The 22,561-nt window shown below is 42.4% G+C and overlaps 1 long non-coding RNA gene and 1 other non-coding gene across 2 annotated transcripts; both read right to left on the bottom strand.

Annotated features, from left to right (window-relative positions):
• Positions 1-2,712: 2,712 nt before the first annotated feature.
• LOC114672369 (uncharacterized) lies at positions 2,713-12,002 on the bottom strand. The gene is made up of 3 exons (XR_003722713.2): positions 11,864-12,002; positions 6,116-6,200; positions 2,713-2,829 (listed from the first exon to the last, which is right to left on the bottom strand). It is a non-coding gene; the product is annotated as an uncharacterized LOC114672369 (long non-coding RNA).
• A 10,063-nt stretch (positions 12,003-22,065) lies between these two features.
• LOC114672470 (U6 spliceosomal RNA) lies at positions 22,066-22,172 on the bottom strand. The gene has a single exon (XR_003722886.2). It is a non-coding gene; the product is annotated as a U6 spliceosomal RNA (small nuclear RNA).
• Positions 22,173-22,561: the final 389 nt, after the last annotated feature.

The raw sequence follows: 22,561 nt of genomic DNA, 5'->3' as shown, positions 1-22,561 counted from the left end.
AGTGTGCTGCTACCACTCTGGACTTTATCACATCTAGGGTGAACTCTGCACAACCTGATAGCCTCAAGTTGTGACTTTTCTTCACACCAACTTCACCTTCCTGGGCATGTTGGCCCAGTCTTCACAACTGACCTTCAGCCTCATTCTCCTCCCTAGCCACATATTTCAAAAGTGCTACCCTGAACTCTACACTGCTTGGCTGGGTTCCTGACGCTTTGCTTCCCTAACCCAGCTCATTCTTCCAAGGGGCTGGATCCACTCCTTGTGCTCCACCCCAGCCCTAGGAGTCCTGCAGCTGAGGCAGCATTGCCAGCTCCAGTCCTGCTCATTCCCAGCTTCCTCCCTATGGGCCATGTGGCTGAGGTCTCATCATGCCTTATATCTAAACTCACCCGAATTTAGGCACGTCATCACCAAGCCTCATCTGGGGCCTGTTTTCTCATTTGTAATGTGAGGGGATTGCACTAGGTGACTTCTAAAGGATCTCTCTTCCAACACTAACATCCTGTGTTTCTAAGTAGGCCAACTATAAAAGAAGTCTGCATTGGCACAGAACAGTTGAGGCTGGGAGCAAGTGAGTCAGACTCAGCAGAAATGTCAAGCTCACTGTCAAGCCAGGAGACCAGAGTGCAGCATGCCACTGGGCAGACAGGAGCCAGGGCCTCAAGCCAGAGATTAGCCTACCCAGACAGCTGTGCGGACAAGATGACGGATGCCACGCCTGGCTTATTAGTCACATTGGTGTTCAAGGAATAAACCACTTCATTTTGTATCCTCCAAAGGACAACATTCATTTATGACCTAAAGCTATTTAGCATGGAGTTTGTAATTCTACCCTTCTCAGAGTTACTGCTGGTGATTTAGGACTCAATATTATCCCATTATTATTTTGTCCATTTGCTTGAAATTACCATCCAATGGGCATTCCCTGAGCATCTAGTTTTACTCTCAAGACTTCCTAAGTCCCTCTCAGATACCTCTCAGGGTGTGTGAAAGAAAAGAGCACAGGCCTTTGGAGACCTACATTTGGACCCCACAGCTACTTACTAGTCATATGGTTCTGAAAAAGTTAATCTCTGAAGTGTGTGTGTGTGTGTGTGTGTGTGTGTGTGTGTGTGTGTGTGTGTGACAGAGCAAGACTCTGTCACCCAGGCTGGAGTGCAGTGGTGTGATCTCAGCTCACTGCATCCTTCGCCTCCCTGGTTCAAGCGATTCTCCTGCCTCAGCCTCCCAAGTAGCTGGACTACAAATGCATGCCACCATGCCCAGCTAATTTTTGTATTCTTAGTAGAGACAGGGTTTCACCATGTTGGCCAGGCTGGTCTTGAACTCCTGACCTCAGGTGATCCACCCGCCTTGGCCTCCCAAAGTGCTGGGATTACAGGCATCAGCCACCGCACCCAGCTAATCTCTGAATTGTGGATTCCCCATGTGTGAAATGGGATAATAACACCTGCCTTGCATATTTGTAGCCCAGGTTAAAGTGTCCACTATATGGAAGGTTCTCAGTAAAGAAGTTCTCCTTCACAGAAACCCTGCTGTTTTGCATGTCTTGAAATCTCTGTCTTCAGGATTGTTTCTCTGAGGTTTGCCTGGCCCTTTCCTTTCTTTCCTCCTTAAGCCTGCAAGGTCTCTGCAGGTCCACACAAGTTTCTGCTCCAATTCCAGACCTGCAGCATGCTAAGTCAGCACTAGCACTTCCTAGAGTAGGGGCTTTTCTCCACCCCATCATGGCTGAGCAATCACAAGCCAAGAAAATCTTGATCAGAAGATGAGATCATAGCTAAAGGCTCTGAGAGCTCCATTGTCTCAGCTTCAGATGCTATTATATAGAAGATTAAAACCCCAGTACTGTGACTCAGTGAGGGCCCAGTTAGGAGATTACAAGAGACAGTGCTGAAGCATTAAAGGTGATAAAGTAAGCATGCCTTCAAGCTACTGAGTATAGGAATTAGCTGTGGGCACACATCTTTGGCAGGCTAGGAACTAACCTTCCTGGTTCCTTCCTTCAAAGGGGTGGTAGTGTCAGGGGACTAGTATAGACATGGGTTGTAGGGCCTTAGAGATCTTTTATGTTTACCCTCTTTTACACAAATGGAGAAACTGAGGCCCACAAGCGGGAATTAACTTGCTCAGATTTGTATAAAGAGAAAAAGCCATATCTGCATTCAAATGCAGGACTCAACCTTATGTTCCAACTGTTTCTATTATCCTATGATAAAATAGTCATTGTTAAAATTTAATGCATTGTGGACACTCACTAAACTTGACTGTTAAATAAGAAGTGTAGGGAACATTGTTAACAGGATTTCTAGCAGGAGAGCATTCACTTTTTCATCGAATATTTATTGAGTCCTAGAAGGTAAGTAATGGCCAAATTGTTAAGGGTATCAGAGGCTATGCTTAGGCGTGTGGTTTGTAGTTTGTAGGCAACAGTCCATCAAAGATTTCAGAGAAGAGAATTAACATGATCAGTTTTAAAGAAAGCACACTAGCAGCAGAGGAGAGGATTAGAAAGCGTCAAATTAGATGCCCGAGGACTTACAGGGCTTTTAGAGTAGTCCTGGCAAGAGATGACTGATGGAGGTCTAAAGAAGGGCAGTGGCAGTAAGGACAGAGAGCAAGCAGAGTCAAAAGCCATTTCTTCTTTTTATTTTATTATTCTTAATTGACATATAATAATTGTACGTGTTTATGAAGTACAGGGTGATATTTTGATACATGTATACAATGTGTAATGATCAGGTCAGGATAGTTAGCATAGCCATCACCTCAGACGTTTCTCATTTCTTCATGTTGGGAACATTCAAAATTCACTTTTCTGGCTATCTGAAAATACACAATCAATTGTTGTTAATTATAGTCATGCTACAGTGCTGTAGAACACTAGAACTTCCTCTTTTTTAGCTGCACTGTTGTATTTGTTAACCAACCTTTGGCTATTCCCCCTCTGCTCTACCCTTCCCCACCTCTAGTAACCATTATTCTACTCTCTGCTTCCATGAAATCAACCTTTTACACTTCTACATATAAGTGAGAACCCACCAAACACCATTTCTTAAATGCAGTTAATGGGACTTGGTGGTCAGTGGAAGGGCCAAGTAGAGCAGGAGGCTGGGCCCCAGGCCAGACCAAGCATAGCTTTTCAAGACTCCAGATTCCTGCCTAGGGCCCCAGGCTAACCAGGCAGGCTTCACTCATGGCAGGGCAGCTATTTCATGGCCACTGGGCAGGCTGCAGCCTGCAAACCCTCACTGAAATCCTGACTGTGCAATAAACCAAGGGCATCTGTTTCCCAGCAAAGATGGTTGGTCACGAGAGGCAGTTAAGGAATCTTATTAAAAGTTGTTTACCTAGAGACTTTCAATTAAGGGCAGAAATTCTTAAAGATTTAACTTGTTAGTTTCTACAGCTACTCTGGCTAAAGTTTTCTGATAAGAAGGTAAGCGGCATCCTCTACTTGCTATGGAGATCATGTATTGTAATACTTAATTACACAAAATTCAGCCACACACGGTGGCTCAAGACGCGGTGGCTCACGCCTGTTAATCCCAACAATTTGGGAGGCTGAGGTGGGTGGATTACTTGAGGCCAGGAGTTTGAGACCAGCCTGGCCAACATGGTGAAACCTTGTCTCTACTAAAAATAGAAAAATTAGCCAGGCATGATGGCACGTGCCTGTAGTCCCAGCTACTCGGGAGAAGGCTGAGGTGGGAGAATAATTTGAACCAAGGAGGTGGAGGTTGCAATGAGCTGAGATTGTGCCACTGCACTCCAGTCTGGGCCACAGACTGGGAAAAAAAAAAAAAAAAAAAGAACCCCAAAACTATAAAGCAAACCATAAAATCTGGTATCAGGCAGTCCTAGGTTTGAGTCCCAGATGGGGGCTCACAAGCTGTATAACCCTGAGTAAGTTACTAAATGTCTTTTAAGATTCCTCTACCATAAAAAGGGGATAACAGTAGTACCTCTGCAAGGATTATTTTCTTAATGATAAGAAAAAATGCATTTTAAGTGCTCAGAACCACACTTGTCACAGAGCAAGTGGGCAATCAGGGTCAGCTATTGTTAATGTTAACATCTCTACTGACTTATTTTGTAGCATGGCATATAAATAATCACTTTTCCAAGTATGAAAAATTTTTGTGTTCACCACTGTAAAAACCTCCTGTTTGGATATTGTGTTTTAACCAAATGTCAAAGACTCATGAATGAATGTTGGGACAGAAGAACATTTGATATGTCTACTGTACGTGTAGATTTTATAAACGTGCAACGAAAGCTTTTGTTTTACTTTTCAAAAATTCCATGGTCAAGAGTGATTTTTCTTGATGACTTTGATTTTATTTGCCAGGTGACTTTGAGTAAATCTATTTGACCATTTTAATTTCATTTGCTGTCTCTGCAAAATAAACAGGGCTGGTCTTCAACTCCTGACCTTGTGATCTGCCCTCTTCGGCCTCCCAAAATGCTGGGATTACAGGCATGAGCCACTGCACCTGGCCTAAGCCCACCTTTCATGTCCGGCTCCAGCTTACTCTCCCAACCCTCATTCCCATGATTTTGCTTTCACGCATTCTGTTATAACCAGACTGATCTTGGCTATTTTCTTAGATCCTGTGTGTTTACTGCATCCATGTTTTACTAATGCTGCTCTTCACCTGGAAGCACTTCTCTCCCTTTGTCTGAATTCTTTCTCTAATCTCACCACCAACATTTATATGTCCAAATCCTCCCATTCATCAAAGCTTAGTGTGCAAAGTAGAGGTAATCTTTCTCTTTGGGAGTGAATGTCTCCCTCAGTGGAGCTCCCAGGATACTTTTTGTATGTACCTCTCAGGTGGTACCTGGTAGACCAAGTGGCACAGAGGTTAGGCACATAGGACCTTCAGTCACACCACCTGGCTTCGAATCTCCAGGGTTATTTAGCTAGGCAATATTGGGAAAGTTAAAACAAACAAACAAAAACTCTCCATGCCTCAGTTTCCTCACCTGTAAAAATGGAGTTGATGGTAGTTCCTACCTCTTAAGGTTTCTGTTAGGTTTAAATGAGGCCATAAATATAAAGTATTTATTTATTTATTTTTGAGACAGAGTCTCGCTCTGTCACCCAGGCTGGAGTGCAATGGTACGATCTTGGCTCACTGCAACCTCTGCCTCCCGAGTTCAAATGACTCTTGTGCCTCAGCCTCCTGAGTAGCTGGGATTACAGGCGCATGCCAACATGTCCTGCTAATTTTTGTATTTTTAGTAGAGACAGGGTTTCACCATGTTGGCCAGGCTGGTCTCTCGAACTCTGACCTCAAGTGATCCACCCACCTTGACCTCCCAAAGTGCTAGGATTACAGGCGTAAGCCACCATGCCCAGCCCAATATAAAGCATTTAGAATAGTGCCTTGTCTATACTGACTGTTTAATAAATGCTAGCTGTCATTATTACTCCTCTCCTCTACCTCATTTTACAGATATAACATCTCTGGGCCAGGCACAGTGGCTCACACATGTAATCCCAGCACTTTGGGAGGCCGAGGCAGGAAGATTTCTTGAGTCCTAAAGTCTGAGACCAGCCTGGCCAACATGGGAAAATCCTACTTCTACACAAAATACAAAAATTAGCCAAGCATGGTAGCACATGCCTGTAGTCCCAGCTGCTTGGGAGGCTGAGGCGGGAGGATCTTTTGAGCCCAGAATGTGGAGGTTGTAGTGAGCCAAGATTGTACCATTGCACTCCAGCCTGGTGACAGAGTAAGACCCTGTCTCAAAAAGTAAAATAAAAATAAAAATAATAACATATCTGTCTTATGTTCCCTCTTAGACTGTACACTTTGAGGGTAGGAGGACATGTGCCTGTTCTTTTTCTTTCTTTTTTTTTTTTTTTTTGAGATGAAGTTTCGCTCCTGTTGCCCAGGCTGGAGTGCAATGGCACGATCTCAGCTCACTGCAACCTCCGCCTCCTGGGTTCAAGCAATTCTTCTGCCTCAGGCTACCAAGTAGCTAGGATTACAGGCATGAACCACCACATCCAGCTAATTTTTTGTGTGTGTTTAGTACAGATGGGGTTTTACCATGTTGGTCAGGCTGTTCTTGAACTCCTGACCTCAAGTGATCTACCCACCTCAGCCTCCCATCATGTTGGGATTACAGGTGTGAGCCACCATGCCCGGCCAAGCCTGCTTATTTTTTTGAAGCTCCTTTTATGCCTAGAATATAGTCAACACACAAAATTAATTATTTGACAGATTTTAGAAAACTTAAGGCCAACTCTTTTCCCCCTTTTCATATCCACAAGGTGCCTTTACATGAAATTAGTGATTCCATGAATTAAACAGACTTACTCTAATTGAATTTCAAATAGGACATTAGATTAAACAGTCTATAGACAGTTTCATATTAGTACATGTGGTAAGGACAGACATTTTTAAAGAATGTTACATGTGGTGTACAGTTATTTAACAGTAGAGCCTGGACTCTGGCCCATGGCTCCCGACTCCCAGCGCAGGGCCCATTCCACTGCTCCAAACTACCCAATTGTATTATCTTTGCTTCCCATGACCGTGGGTTAGTCTGGCTCCGGCTGGCCATGCACAACAGCCAAAGCCACCATGGAGCAGTTCACACTGCAGAGAGCAGCCTCACCCGTGATCCATGGACAAATTGGTGGACAAACATGTATTAGTGGAAAATATTATGTATTTGTTCAAAGTTCCATTGTAGTCAAGTTTTCAGGTCAAATTCAGATCTATTTCTGAGATATTTTCTACAGCTATGTCTTACATCTTTGCAGAGATACTTTTTTGGCCTATGTTCATGGATTTATGCCAAATAGCAGTTTACCCAACACTGTGATTCATTTGTTTGTTTTCTATACACTGTTGGGCTTTTCCTATATTTGGCTTCGACTGAGGACTCTCAGCATATGCTCTGTGTGGCTAGTCAGACTTTTTGGGGTGTGTATATATATATATATATTTTGGAGATGGGGGTCTCACTGGTTTGCCCAGGTTTGTCTCAAACTCCTAGACTCAAGCAATTCTCCTGCCTCAGCTTCTCAAGCGGCTGGGATTATAGGCATTTGCTAGTATGCCCAGTTTATTTTGGGATCTTAACATAAAAATAAAATAAAATTAGAACAAAGGCCAGGATTTTTCTAATAATAAATCAGGGACTGGTCTTTTTTTTTAAACTGAGTAATAACTTCAATTTAATTCTTCTCTTCAGTGAATTTCACAGCATTAAAGTTAAAGCATAATTCAGGTCAAGTAGAATATCAACTCCTGGTGTGTCATTAATAGTACCTAGTTCATGAATAAGAGCCACACAAAGTAGCACAGGTCCACAGAAATGGGCCTGGAGAAATTAGGCCAAACAGAGCTTAAATAAATTAAGGTATAAGATGCTGTCTTCTCCCTCCTCTCAAGCTGCATGTCTTTTCTTATAACTAACCTAAGACACAAGTAGGTACAAGCCTATGGCATAGAGGGGTGCCAGAAGTCTCAAAAGTAGATTCTCCAACCTTCTTCCTTTTTGAAAAAGAACTTTTCAGTTTGGGGTACACGTGCAGGTTTGTTATATGTAAACTTATGTCATGGGGGTTTGTTGTACAGATTGTCACCCAGGTATTAAACCTAGTACCCATTAGTTATTTTTCCTGATCCTTTCCCTCCTCCCACCCTCCACCCTCTAATAGGCCCCAGGGTGTGTTGTTTCCTATATGTATCCATGTGTTCTCATCATTTAGCTCCCACTTACAAGTGGGAACATGCCATATTTGGCTTTCTGTTCCTGCATTAGTTTGCTAAGGACAATGGCCTCCAGTTCCATCCATGTCACTGCAAAGGACATGATCTCACTCTTTTTCATGGCTGCATAGTATTCCATGGTATATATGTACCATATTTTCTTTATCCAATCTATCATTGATGAGCATGTAGGTTGATTCCACATCTTTGCTATTGTGAATAATGTTGTAATTAACATATGCATGCATGCGTCTTTATAAGAGGACAATTTATATTCCTTTGGGTATATAGCCAGTAATGGAATTGCTGGATCAAATGGTATTTCTGTCTTTAGGACTTGGAGGAATCGCCACACTGTCTTCCACAGTCGTTGAACTAATTTACACTCCTACTAACAATGTATAAGTGTTCCTTTTTCTCCACAACGCTGCCAATATCTGTTATTTTTTGACTTTTTAATAACAGCCATTCTGACTGATGTGAGATGGTATCTTATTGTGGTTTGATTTGCATTTCTCTAATGATCAGTGATGTTGAGCTTTTATTCATATGACTGTTGGCTGCATGTATGTCTTCTTTTGATAAGTGTCTGTTCATGTCCTTTGCCCACTTTTTTAATGGTTTTTTTTTTCTTCTTGTAAATTTGTTTAAGTTACTTATAGATGCTGGATATTAGACCTTTGTCAAATGCACAGTTTGCAATACTTTTCTCCCCTTCTATAAGTGGTCTGTTTGTTGATAGCTTCTTTTTCTGTGCAGTAGCTCTTTAGTTTAATTAGATCCCATTTGTCAATTTTTGCTTTTGTTGCAATTGCTTTTCGCATCTTTGTCATGAAATCTTTGCCCGTGTCTATGTCCTGAATGGTTATATCGCCTAGGTCCAACCTGCTTCTTATGTTTGGTGTTCCTATTTCTAGAGTAGTGTTCCATTGGCAGGAGTTTATTCCACAAACTTCTGTCCATTCCTTTACTAATTCCTTCATTCTTCAAATGTTTAGTAGTGCCACTATGTGCAGGAACTAGGAAGAGAAAAAGGAGTAGGACATAGAAGTTTTTTTCTGGGGGGAAGACTGAAATAGGCAGATAGTTAAAATTCTGTCTTTGATGATTATCATGATAGGGCTGTACTATGGGGCTGCCAGTATAGGAGGTGACCCAGAGAAGGGGTCTCATAGAAAATCACAAGGAGAAAGGGTGCATAGGGGAAACATGGTCCTCACAGGGGACAAGCACATGAGCAAAGACAATGTTGAGTGTGGATATCTCTGACAGGGTGAATGTTTTAAGTTGGCTAGCGGTTATTAAGAAAGTAGAATGAACAATAGCCTGCCAGTTTCACAGAGTAAGCTGGGCAGAATTTGACCCACAAGCTAAGACTTGATAGGAAAGTGAGTAAGAACAGACAAAGACTGGAAACCTGGGCCACTGCCCAGCTGGGGCTAAAGTGGGCTCTCAGTTGCTGGAGGACCAACTTAAGGCACTGGAGCCAGAAATGGGGGAGTAAAAAGGCACTAAAAGAAGATGGTCAGAAAATGCCAAGCAGTTACCTATTTGGTAATTTGGAGAAAGTGGCACTGGTTTGCAGCCTTGTATGCCAAAGGGAAGCCATAAATTAAGATGTGAATTAATGTGGTTTATGTAATTAAAACAGGCAAAGCATGTGTTTGGCTTCAGGACTAGGAAGATTGCTGAGTTCCCAAATTATAATCACTCCCACCACTGCACTGTACCCCCAAAGAGCATATGCTCTTCCTCTTACTTAGAATACATCTGTGCCCTCTTGTTTGCCCTTCAAGGCTTGGCACAAGTATCCCCTCCTTTCCTCATGGCTCAGACTGTTGGGTATCCCTGCTCCGAGCTCCCATAGCAATTAGCACATCCTTCTCCTTGGATCAGCACTCATCGCATTGGATTGTCCGTGTCTATTTAGTTTTCTGTCTCCCTCCCCACTAGGCTGCGAGCTCTCTGAGGGCAGAAATTGCCTTTCATCTCTATATTCCCAGGACTTAACCAAAGACTAAGTACATAGTAGCTGCCAATACATGTCTGTGGGTAGACCAACAGATAGATAGACAGACGGATTGAATGGATGGATGGATGACCCACCCAAATCAGTAATAGTTTGCATTCTCCTTGGGAAGACAGACCTTAGAGGGTGAGTGCCAAGAAAAATGCTGAATATATTTTAAAGCTGTGACAAACCATGGATTAAAAAAACAGGTGCCTTAGTCAAATTCAAACTTACTTGCAATTTGTTGCTTTATGTTCCTGTTCACACAAGCACTGTAATTTTAGATCAGGGTTTGCTTACTAGGCAGGTTTCATAGATGTGGAAGGGGAGCAATCTAATCAAAAAGGCTCAAACTAGGAGCCAAGAGGTCTAGCTTCTCTTCCTGATCTACCCCGCTTCAACTTCCCGATTATGTAACCTAGATGAGCTTCTTATCTCCATAGGTTTCCACTCTCTGGCCTCCTGTCTTTCCCCTTTACACCCATCCTCCACCTAGTTATTTTTCTTGAAAATAAATTAATCATCTTGGTTATTTGCTTTAAAATCTCCTTGCTGCCTCCAGAGAAAAGTCCATCTTCTTTGCAATCAAGCAAGGTCATCCTTTGAGACTGGTCATCCTTTGTCAAGTTCCTTATATCCATTACTCCATGGCCCCATTCCTCTAACCAAGCTCTTTCATGCCTCTGTGTTTTTTCTACACATGGGCTCTGATATCAGAACAACTTTTGGCCCGGTGCAGTAGTTCACACCTGTAATCCCAGCACTTTGGGAGGCTGAGGCAGGCAGATCACTTGAGGTCAGGAGTTTTTGAGACCAGCCTGGCCAACATGGTGAAACCCCATCTCTATTAAAAATGCAAAAATTGTCCAGGCATGGTGGTGGGCACTTGGAGTCCCAACTACTTGGGAGGCTGAAGCAGGAGAATCGCTTGAGCCCAGGAGGTGGAGGTTGCAATGAGCTGAGATTGCGCCAATGCACTCCAGCCTAGGTGACAGAGCGAGACTCCGTCTAAAAAAAAAACAACAACAATAACAACAACTTTCTACACTCATTCCACCTGGTGAGCTCCTCTTTGTTCATCTTTTAAGACCCAGCCAGTGAAGCCCTAGAAGTTGCTTTCTCAACAAGGCCTCTTCTAACTCCTTCAGTGAGTGTGAGCACCTCCTCCACTCTGCTCCCATAGCATTTTCTCTTGTTTATGTCAGATCCCTTATAACCCTGATAGAAATTTGCTTACTCATCCATCTATCTCAGTTGCAAAACTCTGAGTTCCTCTAGGCCAGGGGCCATTATTAGTTGCCAGCACTCAGAACGTTCTACAATATATGCTGGTTGAAAAAAATCAACTGAGTTATACTGAATTTTACATGAACTGTCTCCCTAACTGTGACTGTTATTCACTTCTCTCTATATAAAATCTAATACTGAGATTGGGCTTTGTGAGCCTTGATCAGATAGTAGGCATTATTCTGTCCCCTTTATATTTGGTAACAACACTTAATTCTTATCTCAGCCCTGCAAAGCCTACATTACCATTACCATTACTATTACTGCTATTTACTGGCCAGGCACAGTGGCTCATGCCTGTAATCTCAGCAGTTTGGGAGGCCACAGTGAGAGGATCGCTTGACCCCAGGAGTTCGAGATCAGCCTGGGCAACACAGTGAAATCGAGTCTCTACAAAAAAAATGTTTAATTAGCCTGACACGGTGATATACCCCTGTAGCCCCAGCTGCTCAGGAGGCTGATGAGGGAGGATTGCTTGAGCCAGGGAGGTGGAGGCTCCAGTGAGCTGTGATCATGCCACTGCACTCCAGCCTGGGTAACAGAGCAAGACCCTATCTCAAAACTAATTAATTAATTAAATACTACTGTTGCCATTACTTTAAAGATAAAGAAACTGAGGTCTAAAGAAGCTAAGTATCTTTCCCAAGTTATACTTAGTAGGTGGAAAAGCTAATATTTAAATTGAAGCCCCTTTCTTTCAAACTTCAAAACCCACGACCTTTCCACAATACCCCTCCTTCCCCAGAGGCCTGCACCTAGTAGGTTCTCGTTTGGTTGTTTAATTGCTCTGAACTGCTTTGACTAGGACTATGAGAGTCAGGCTCACCCCAACTTGCAGCTGAGGCTTGGCCGTTGCATGACTCATCCATGAAAGCCCAGACAGCCGTATCTGAACGCTGGCGCACATGGAGATGAGACGCAGATCCTCTTTCTGGCAGGAAGTTTTGTCTTCTAGCACATGGAACCAGCACTCTATTTCCTGGGATCAGATGGAGCTCTCAGCAAAGAGGACCTCTCACAGTTCATGGGTTTGTCCTGATATCTAGCCCAGAAAATGCTTCCTGGCTCCCTGGAGAATGAGAAATTATTGGCTTCTGTGATGTTTTTCTAATCATTGAGCCCTCAAGGTGAAAGGTCTCCCGGATGGAAGTGAACATACCAAGTTTACCCAACCCAGCATGGCCTCAGGCAACCCCCAGCCGCTCTCCACTAGGGCCCACATAACAGCTGGGGCTTCTTCTTGATAGATGTTCCTCAGCTCCTTGGCATACTCTCCCCCCAAGTGTAGAAGTCTTCCAGGCCCCTGTGCCACTGACATAAAGCAGAAATCCCACCGCAGAGCTCCCTTCAGGCTGGAAACTGTGCACAGAGCCCTCAGAAGTTTCCTCTTATTCTATTTTCCATGGTTGCTGCTAACACTTCAGTTTATGTGGAGAACAGAGGCTCACAAAAGGATGTATGCTCTTGTCCTGAAAAATGTCCCATAGGCATATAGGAGAGAGCCCAGAGAAGTGTATTTACATGCTTGTGAATACTTATTATGTACCAGCCGTCTTACATACACCTTTTTTCTTGTTTAATCATCATGGCAATTATTTTCCTCTTTTAAAGATGTGTAAACTGAAACTGACTCTAAGCACAACAGCACTTTTTGTTTTTCATTAATAAAAGAGATACTGTGAACCTTTGACCTTAGGCCGGAGAAACAGTGCCTGGAGCTCAGCACAGGAGAAGGTAGGACATAGCCCCAGGTAGAATCCTTACATAAGACAGAGTCTGCTCATTGTCTGAGACTCCATGATATTTTGCAAGTGTTTTCCCACTGGAATCAGGAATTAGATCTGGAGCCCAAATCCAGCTGTCCAGTAATGTGAAAAGAAGAAGCAGTTTGGGTTTTACCAAAAGATACTTAGACTAGAAGTTTGAATACATTTGCTTGAATTCTAGCTCTGTTATTTAACAGATGCGAAACCATACTTTGGTTTTCTCATCTGTGAAGGGGGAATAAAAGTTACCAATCCATTTTAGGGTTTTTGTGAACATTAAACAAGATATTGAACATATGTGTGGAGGCCTGTAGAGGCCTGGCCTAGTCAAAAGTGAATAATTTTCTTCTCCATTGCCCTTTCTTTAGAGCTCCATCCATGATTGGACTGCACCTCATTCCTCAGATTAGTTTTTCTCCCACCCCTACCTTCACCAAGCTAAATGAAGAACAGTTTGGTATACAGGAAGGGGCATAGACTAGAAATTTAGTGACTTAAGTTTGAGTTCTGATTTTATGAATTACTGGCTGTGAGATATTCAAGTGAGTTGACAAGCCTCAATTTCCTCATCTGTTAAATGGAAATAGGATCTCAGTACTTCTAGGGTTGCCTGAAGACTACAAAAGAGTATGAATACACTAATGCTTTGTCAGTTCTAACGTTCTATACAAATGCAAGTTATTCATCCAGCAAATATTTTTGACCACCTGGTATGGGTCAGGCATGTGCCATGATGAGGGTACAAAGACAATAAGACATGATCTCCTTTGAGCTTGCAGTCTGATGAGGAGACAGATAAGTACATGGGTAAATACAACACAGTGTGTATGTGCCATATCAGGGGAGGGGCAGAATGCCTGAAGCACAAAGGGAGGGCACAGTGTGAGTTATCTATTGCTGCAAAACAAATTATCCCAAAACTTTGCAGCTTAAAACAACAAACATTTATTATCTCATATCATTTCTGAGAGTCAGGAATCTGGCAATGACTCAGTTGGATAGTTCTGGCTCAGGCCTTTCATGGAACTTTCATGGAATCAAGCTGTTGGCTGCAATCTCTCTCTCTCTCTTTTTTTTTTTTTTTAAGAGATGGGGTCTCCCTCTCACTTTGTTGCCCAGACTGGTCTTGAACTCCTGGGCTCAACTATCCACCCACCTCGGCCTCAGCCTCCCAAAGTGCTGGGATTACAGGCGTGAGTCACCGCACCTGGCCTTCTGCAATCTTTAGAGACTTGACTATTGACTAGAGATGACAAATCTACTTCCTAGCTCACTGACATGTCTGTTGGCAGGAGGCTACAGTTCCTTGTCATGTGACCTTCTCTGTAGGTCTGCTCAAGACGGCTTTTCCCCAGGGATACGCAAAAGAGAGAGCACATCTAAGAAAGCCCTCAAGAGGAAGCTGCAGTGTCTTTTACAACCTAATCTCATAAGCAGTATATGAGATCTGCCATTTTCACTTCTGCCATTGTGTGTTGGTCACAGAGATCAATCCTGGTACAAAGTAGGAGGGGACTACACAAGGGTGTGAAAACCAGGAGGTGGGGCTCACTGGGAGCCACCTGGAATGCTTGCTATAGAAGGTACCCAACACACTGGGAGAGAAGAGGAGCCAGGAAAAGTTTTTTGAAGCTTAAGTCCAGGTGCATTTTTACTGCTTCTCACAGTCTCTGCTGGATATTGGGCTAGTAAGAGGGAACTTTTTTTTTCTATTTACATTATTCTGCTATTAAACAAAAATGACATTGTAAATAATACAGAGCAGACTTAGAGCTGTCCAGAAGTGGTAATGACTTTGCCAGTGGGTTTCCAGAGCAGCTGCATCCTGGTGAGGTCAGACCCCACTGGCCTCTTGTATGGCCTTTCAAGTCCATAGCCCACTCAGAGATGACCACCAATAACCACTACTTGCCCCTATTCATAATGCACCTCACACTGTACTGCAATAATGTGCTTATGTGTCTGATATCCCTCTAGACTGCCCTGAGTAGGCAAGGAACATGTCTCTGGCACATGGCTGTGTCTACCATCCAGGATGATGGTACTATGCCTAACAGTTGGATGGCACTGTGCCTAACAGTTGGATGAAAAAAATTAATGGAATTTAAATAAATCAGAGGACACTGAAAACAGGCTCAATACAGGTAAATAATTATGTTTATGGAATTAGGCTAGGTGATTCCTGAGTCTCAGGCCCTATGATATATGCTTTGCATATTTTATTTCATTTAATACTCATAATAAGCCTACGATAGGTATAATTATCCCCATTTAACAGATGAGGAAACTAAGGTCATAGAACTAGAAAATGGCAGAGCCTAGATTTGACCCCAGGCCTATCAGATTCCAAAGCCTGTGCAACTAATCATATCACATCTGGTGCTAGATCTTCTCAAACACACAATTGCAGATCTGAGGGACTTTTGGTGACTAAAAAAACAGATACAAAAATTAAACAGCCTTAAGGAACAAATTGACGAACACCTAAGAACCAGGTATTTTCCCTACATACACATGCCTGTGTGCAAGTGTACACACACACACACACACACACACACACACACACCCCTTATTTTTCCAGGAAAGCCTAGTTTAAGTCCCACCTCTTCCAGGAAGCCTTCTTTGACTCACAGTGATGTTTGTCTCCCTCAAACTCCTGCTGCACTTGCAATGGTGCCATTCAGCTGGTATTTACCCTAGGGAGTCTTGATTTGCAGTTTATCCTATTTGTAACTCAGGTTCATGGGTTTCTTCTAGGAGTCTTGATTTGCAGTTTATCCCGTTTGTAACTCAGGTTCATGGGTTTCTTCTCCATACACTGAGAAAGCTGGACTACTTCCCAAAGGACCTTTCTGTCTTGCACATTGTAGGAGGTACTTCCTGACTCCCCACCAGCACATCACCTCCTTGCAGGAAGGGCCATGTTTTTGCATGTGGCAGGCCCTCACTGACAGCAGCGCTTTTACCTGATTAGGTTGGAAGAGCCCACTCTCTATTGTCTCCTGACTAGATAGAAAATTCCTAGAGACCCATTATCACATCCTAGCATCTAGCAGAGGGCGTGGAGTGTAGGAGGTTCTCCATAAGGAAATCCTGGATAAATACATGAGTGAGTGAATAAATGAAATGGTGGCAATGATTTTAACTTTAATGAAAACCTCTAGTATCCTTGGCATTACTACATTAATAGGAATAATGTCTTCTACTTGTTTTGTGCTTTGTCTTTCTCCAGGAAACATCTCCCTCAGGCCCTTTTCCTCCCCCCAGGGATTTTGCCTGCAGAACTAGGACAGAACACTTGAAATCAGAGTAGGCAGAGCTAGAGACACATGAACAAACTTTGACTTGGCTTGTCTCAAACTGCATGCCAACCCATCACCCTTCTGTTTGGACTTATTACCACATTACCTTCCTTTATTGCAAGATGTTTTCATAACATGAAGCAATAACCCAGCCTACAGCTTTATTTGCACAGGTTATACCTGTGATCAGCTTCCTCTCAGATGCCATCCCCCATCTCCCACAGTAGGGGAGGAGGTTACTCCTTCATCTTAGCAGTGGCATTTCTCCCCTGGATCCCACTGTCAAATGGGAGATTTCTAGGAAGCCTCCTTCAACAGCTGCTCCTACACAGGATCAGAGGCCTCCTCTTAATCTCCCTCATTGTCTCTGCTAGGACCTTCCCCTGTTTTACCTATTTTTCTATTTTCTGCCTTACTGTCAGGAAGGCATATAGTACAGTAGTAAAGAGCATGGGTTTTGCAATTAGAGCTGGATTTTCATCCTGGATCTGCCTCTTATTAGCTATTCAGCTTGGGCAAGTTACCAAACTTCTTTGAGCTTCAATTTTCTTATTTGTAAACCAGGAATAATAATATTACCTGCTTCATAGGGTTATTGTGAGGATTAATACTGCAAGGGGTTCAGAACAGAGCCTGCAAATAATACACACTTCAGTAAATGTTATCTATCACAACTATTACATGGTGTGTTGACTGCTCACGCTGAGGATGACATGGGTAGCAAGAGGCTGGGGTGAGTTTTCATCATCATCAACATTTTGATGGAAAAAGAGAGAAATTCAGATTTACCAGCAAGGCACGGTGGCTCAGGCCTGTAATCCCAGCACTTTGGGAGGCTAAGGCAGGCAGATCACCTGAGGTCAGGAGTTCAAGACCAGCCTGGCCAACGTGGCAAAACCCCGTCTCTACCAAAACCAAAAATTAGCTGGGAATGGTGGTGCATGCCTATAGTCCCAGCTACTTGGGAGGATGAGGCACGACAATCATTTGAACCCAGTAGGCGGAGATTGCAGTAAGCCAAGATTATGCCACTGCACTCCAGGCTGGGCGAGAGAGCAAGACTCTGTCTCCAAAAAAAGAAAGAAAGAAAGAAAGAAAGAAAGAAAGAAAGAAAGAAAGAAAGAAAGAAAGAAAGAAAGAAAGAAAAATTCAGATTTACCAAACACTAGACTGAAAGCCTTAGTCACCCAAACACATTTAATATTTAGAAGGAACACAACTTGCTGGAAAAGCTCAGGGGGTAAAGGTGGTTGCTCCACGTCACACAGCCAGGATGGGAAGCAGGTTTTTCTGACTCATTTCTTTCCCTGTTCCCCAGCAGAACCTTCTGGGGCCCGCTGGAGCTTTTTGTTTTGTCCTTCTCAGGGATGAACCCATGCATTTACCTTGATCATTGATGATCACGGTCATCAATTGATGATATGAAAGTCATCCTTTCTCACACTTAGAGCTAACACTGCTGTGTATGTTTTGCTCCTACCTTTTTCCCACTTCCTTTAAGTGGCCTCAAGATGTTCAGTGAGTCCTGCTCCGACTTCTCTTTTCCACTCAGCACCCATGTCTCTGGTTTCCTGGCAAACTCTTTGCTATCTCTGACATTATTGCCCTCCTCCTTTTGTTACCCAGAAATTCATTCCCATGGCCTCAGCTTACCCTGTGTCTCAGACTGTCTGTGCTAACCTCAGCAGGATTGGTATCAGAAGCCCAGGCCAGGCCTGAGCTGGCTCAGCTTCACGCCAGGCTGGGGCTGGGGGATGGGGGCTGGTCATAGGGAATCAGGGAGATGACAGAGACAGGAAAGTAGCTTCCCTAGCAGGTGAGGGCAGACAGTGTGCCTGGAGATGCCACAGAAGCAATTGAGAAGTTAGAAATCCTCTGCCAGGGCTCCTGGGAAATCTCACAGGGAGGAAATCTGTAAGGCTTTGGACCTAGCGGAGTTAGTATAAGGCAGGCTGAATGCCAGGTTCTAAACTGGTTTTGGGTCAGGAGGAATTCAGTTCCAACAGGATCCAAAATTGGAATGTGATTGGGAATTTTTGAACAGGCCCAGTTTCAGTTTATTTGTAATAATAAACCGTTACATTGTTCCAGAAAGTCCATTATTTTGGCATCCAGACTGAACGATCCAACACAGAAATTATACTAAAAATCCTTTGGTAGACATTGGGTTCTGATTTTTAGTTCTGAAAACCCAGTCTCTGTACGTAACTCATATTCCATCATCTAAAATATCTAGGACATGCTATCATCATATTCCATTTTTCTAACTTCCTGGGATAAATACTTTTGCCTACCATCTTATTTGTTCTATCAAATTTAACAAGTTTTAATTACACAAGTGATTATAAATACATGAATACATTCTTTGCTTTTTTTTTTTTTTTTTTTTAAGAGACGAGGGTTTCACTAGGTTTCACTATGTTGGCTAAGCCTGGTCTTGATCTCCTAGGTTCAAGCGATCCTCTTACTTCTGACTCCCAGATTTCTGGGATTATAGGCATGAGCCACTGCACCTGGCCTGCAAAATGTTTTAAAATAAACAAGTAGAAGGTAAAAAGTAAAAATCTTACATATTCCCACTCAACCCCACCTTCTTCTGTAAATTGTCGTGCTCTCAGTTTCTGCCGTAAGTTTCTCTACACACTTACATATTTAGGAGCATGCAATGGTATACAGGGCCAGGCGTTTGGGAAAGAGATGGGTGGACTACCCTGGCAGAGGGAAGTATTTTATCCCTGACATTAAGTCCTTTGCATGTCTGATCTTGAACTCCTAGGCCCAAGCGATACTCTTGTCTCTGCCTTCCAGAGTTCTGGGATTATAGGCGTGAGCCACCACACCTGGCATGAAAAATGTTTCTCATAATATCCCTATGAAATAGGTACTGCATATTGTTATCCCTAGTTGACTGCTGAAGCAGCTAAGGTAATCTCACCCAAAGCCTCAGGACTAGTAAGTAGCCAAACTGGGATTTGAACCACAGCACTTTAACTACAGTGTTGGCACTGTTTACTGGCTGTGCTATGGGAGTCTCCTGGTGTTCTCTCTAATTTTTGCTAAATTTACTGCATAAATGGACTCTTCTACAAACTTTTCTCCAGGTTAGATAGCTAGAAATGGAAAATTTTCATACCTACTTCCAAGTTGCTCTCTAGAAACTGTGATAGCAACTGATACTCCCACAGAGTTTGAGCGTGTCATTTCCCCTGAAGTTTTGCTAAGGTTGGATTTTATTGTTTATTCGTTTTTGACAATCTGAAGATTAAAAATATTTCATACTTATTTTAAGTTACATTTCCTTATGTACCCATAAGACTGAACATTGTTATATGCTTATTGAAAACTTACATTTCTTCCTCCGTTTAATTACCTGTTCAATTCCTTGGTTCATTTTTTTTAATAGTTTAGTTTAATTTGTATTTTATATTCATTCATAACTACTCCTTATGTATTAAGGATATTAATCTTTTGTTGTATATTTGGCAACTAATCTGTCCTTTTCACTCTTTTTTAACTTTTGCTTATGGTATTTTTGTTGTATGAAAGTCTTCAATTTAAAAAATAGTAAAACTGTATATTTAACATAGTTAATTATTAGTATTTTGGGTATAATAACTATATTTATGAATAAAATGACATCTGATATTTGCTTCAAAATGATCCAGTGAGGGCGGGCAGATAGATGAAACAAGACTGGCTATGAATTTGATGATTGTTATGTTTGGTGATGCACACAGAAGGGATCATTGCACCATTCACTCCACTTCTGTAAAAATAAAAAGTTAAAACCCTCTAGTCAAATCGGTCCCTCTTATCTTTTGTAATGCTCTCTGTTCTGAAATTTGCTTAAGAGGAACTTTTCCATTTTCGTACTATAGAAATAGTATCCTATATTTTGTCTTACTATTAATTTTTTTTTATTTAGCTCTTTAGTCAAGCTGAAAGTTACCTTGTGTTTGGTAAAAATCTAACTTTTATTTTTTTGATACGGAGTCTCACTCTGTCTCCCAGGCTGGAGTGCAGTGGTATGAGCTCAGCTCACTGCAACCTCCACTTCTTGGGTTCAAGCAATTCTCTTGCCTCAGCCTCCAGAGTAGCAGGGATTACAGGCTTGCACCACCATGCCCAGCTAATTTTTGTATTTTTGGTAGAGAGAGGGTTTTACCACGTTGGCCAGGCTGGTCTTGAACTCCTGACCTCAAATGATCCACCCACCTCAGACTCTCAAAGTGCTAGGATTACAAGAGTGAGCCACCATGCCCGGCCCCAAAAATCTAACTTTTGTTTTCCAAACGGAAAGCTAATTATCCAGTGTGACTTATGGGATAATCCTTTTTTTTTTTATTTCCAATCTTAAATGTCACCTTTTATCTCTAACAAATTCCCATCTATGCATATGCCTGTTTCTGGGCTCTAGAATGAATTTACTGAGTCTGCTTTATTAACTCATTGTTTTCATTACCATCTGTCTCTTCCAAATGAGCTTTAGAATCAGCTCATCAAGTTCCAGAAAAAAAAACATTTCTGGTTTTTTAATTGAGATTTTATTAGGGTTATAGATCAATTTTTTTTTTTTTTTTTTTTTTTTTTTTTTAAAGACAGGGTCTTACTCTGTTGCCCAGGCTAGAGGGCAGTGGTGCGATCTCGGCTTACTACAACCTCAGCCTCCCAGGTTCAAGCAATTCTCATGCCTCAGCCTTCTGAATAGCTGGGATTACAGGCATGTGTCACCATGCCGGCTAATTTTTGTATTTTTAGTAGAGACAGGGTCTCACCATATTGGCCAGGTTGGTCTCGAACTCCTGACCTCAAGTGATCTGCCCGCCTTGACCTCCCAAAGTGCTGGGATTATAGGCATGAGTCACCGTACCCAGCCTTATAGATCAATTTGAGGAGAACTGACACCTTCACATTACTGATCCTTCATCCAGGAAATGGTACATCTCTCCCGTCATTTTTTGTTGTTTAGTGAAGTCATAAAGAATATTTATTGCTAGATTTAAGTATTTTTATTTTCTAAAACTTCCCGTTCTCTTCATTTGGGAATTAATGCAAGATTTTTATTAACTTTTTTAATATTGGGCATCAAAAACTGCTTAGACAACTGTAGGTTTGCTAGTTTCTCACCTTGTCACTGTTGCTTGTATATAGCATCTTCTTTTCTTAAATTTAATTTTCCTTCATGGCTCACTGCAGCCTTGACTTCCTGGAATTAAGTGATCTTCCCACCTCAGTCCCCCAAGTAACTAGAACTACAGGCACGTGCTACCACACCTGGCTAATTTTTGTATTTTTGGTAGATACAGGATTTCCCTGTGTTGACCAGGCTGGTCTTGAACTCCTGAGCTCAAGCAATCCACCCTCCTTGGCCTCCCAAAGTACTGGGATTATAGGTGTGAGCCACCACCCCGGCCTAGTTTCCTATTTCTGTTTTGAGGTACCTGACTTAATGTTCTACAAGCAGTAATCAGTTTAAATTTTGTGGACCAACTAGGTAAAGCAGTTAATTATAATTATGCTATCATCATGCATGAATATAAATTAGAGTGGTGCAAATGCTTCAGTTGAGGTCTTTTAAGTTTTTACGTCCACTAAATTAAAGATTGAGTAGCAAATCGAAATTAAAACTAGAGGAAAAGTCAAAGTTCAGCTTCTAGCTAGAGTCATTATAGCAACTCCAGGAAATAAATCTGCATGCACAGAAGGGAGAGCAAGAGGAAATAACTGTTAATCTCTAATATGAGCTCCAGGCAATTGTTTTTCTATTTCTTCAATACTTTCATGTTGAGATGACTAGAATTATGATTCTTTCTTTCATGTATTCCATTATATTCTCTGTCATATTTTTCTCTTGAAACCTGTCTCAGGAAGAGCCAACTTTCTGAAGGAGACAGAATCATCATGCCTTCACATTCCTAAAGATGGGGTAACCTGGGTTTGTTCTTTCTCTCTCTATATATTTTTAATATGGAAACTTCATGAATTTGTGTGTCATTCTTGTGCATGGGCCAAGCTAATCTTCTCCATATCATTCCAATTTTAGTATATGTGCTGCCGAAGCCAGCACAGGGTTTGTTCTTTCTAATCTCATTTGGTTCATTCATTCATTCATTCATTCAACAAATATTCATTGAGCATCTATGACACTGGTTTTCTTTTTTTTTTTCTTTTTTTTTTTTTTGAGACGGAGTCTCGCTCTGCCGCCCAGGCTGGAGTGCAGTGGCCGGATCTCAGCTCACTGCAAGCTCCACCTCCCGGGTTCCCGCCATTCTCCTGCCTCAGCCTCCCCAGTAGCTGGGACTACAGGCGCCCGCCACCTCGCCCGGCTAGTTTTTTGTATTTTTTTAGTAGAGACGGGGTTTCACCATGTTAGCCAGGATGGTCTCGATCTCCCGACCTCGTGATCCGCCCGTCTCGGCCTCCCAAAGTGCTGGGATTACAGGCTTGAGCCACCGC

This window comes from Macaca mulatta, chromosome 14 (genome assembly GCF_049350105.2).
Source record: "Macaca mulatta isolate MMU2019108-1 chromosome 14, T2T-MMU8v2.0, whole genome shotgun sequence".
NCBI lineage: Eukaryota > Metazoa > Chordata > Mammalia > Primates > Cercopithecidae > Macaca > Macaca mulatta.
Note: the sequence above shows the minus strand (reverse complement) of the source record. Positions and strands in the feature narration are given on the sequence as shown.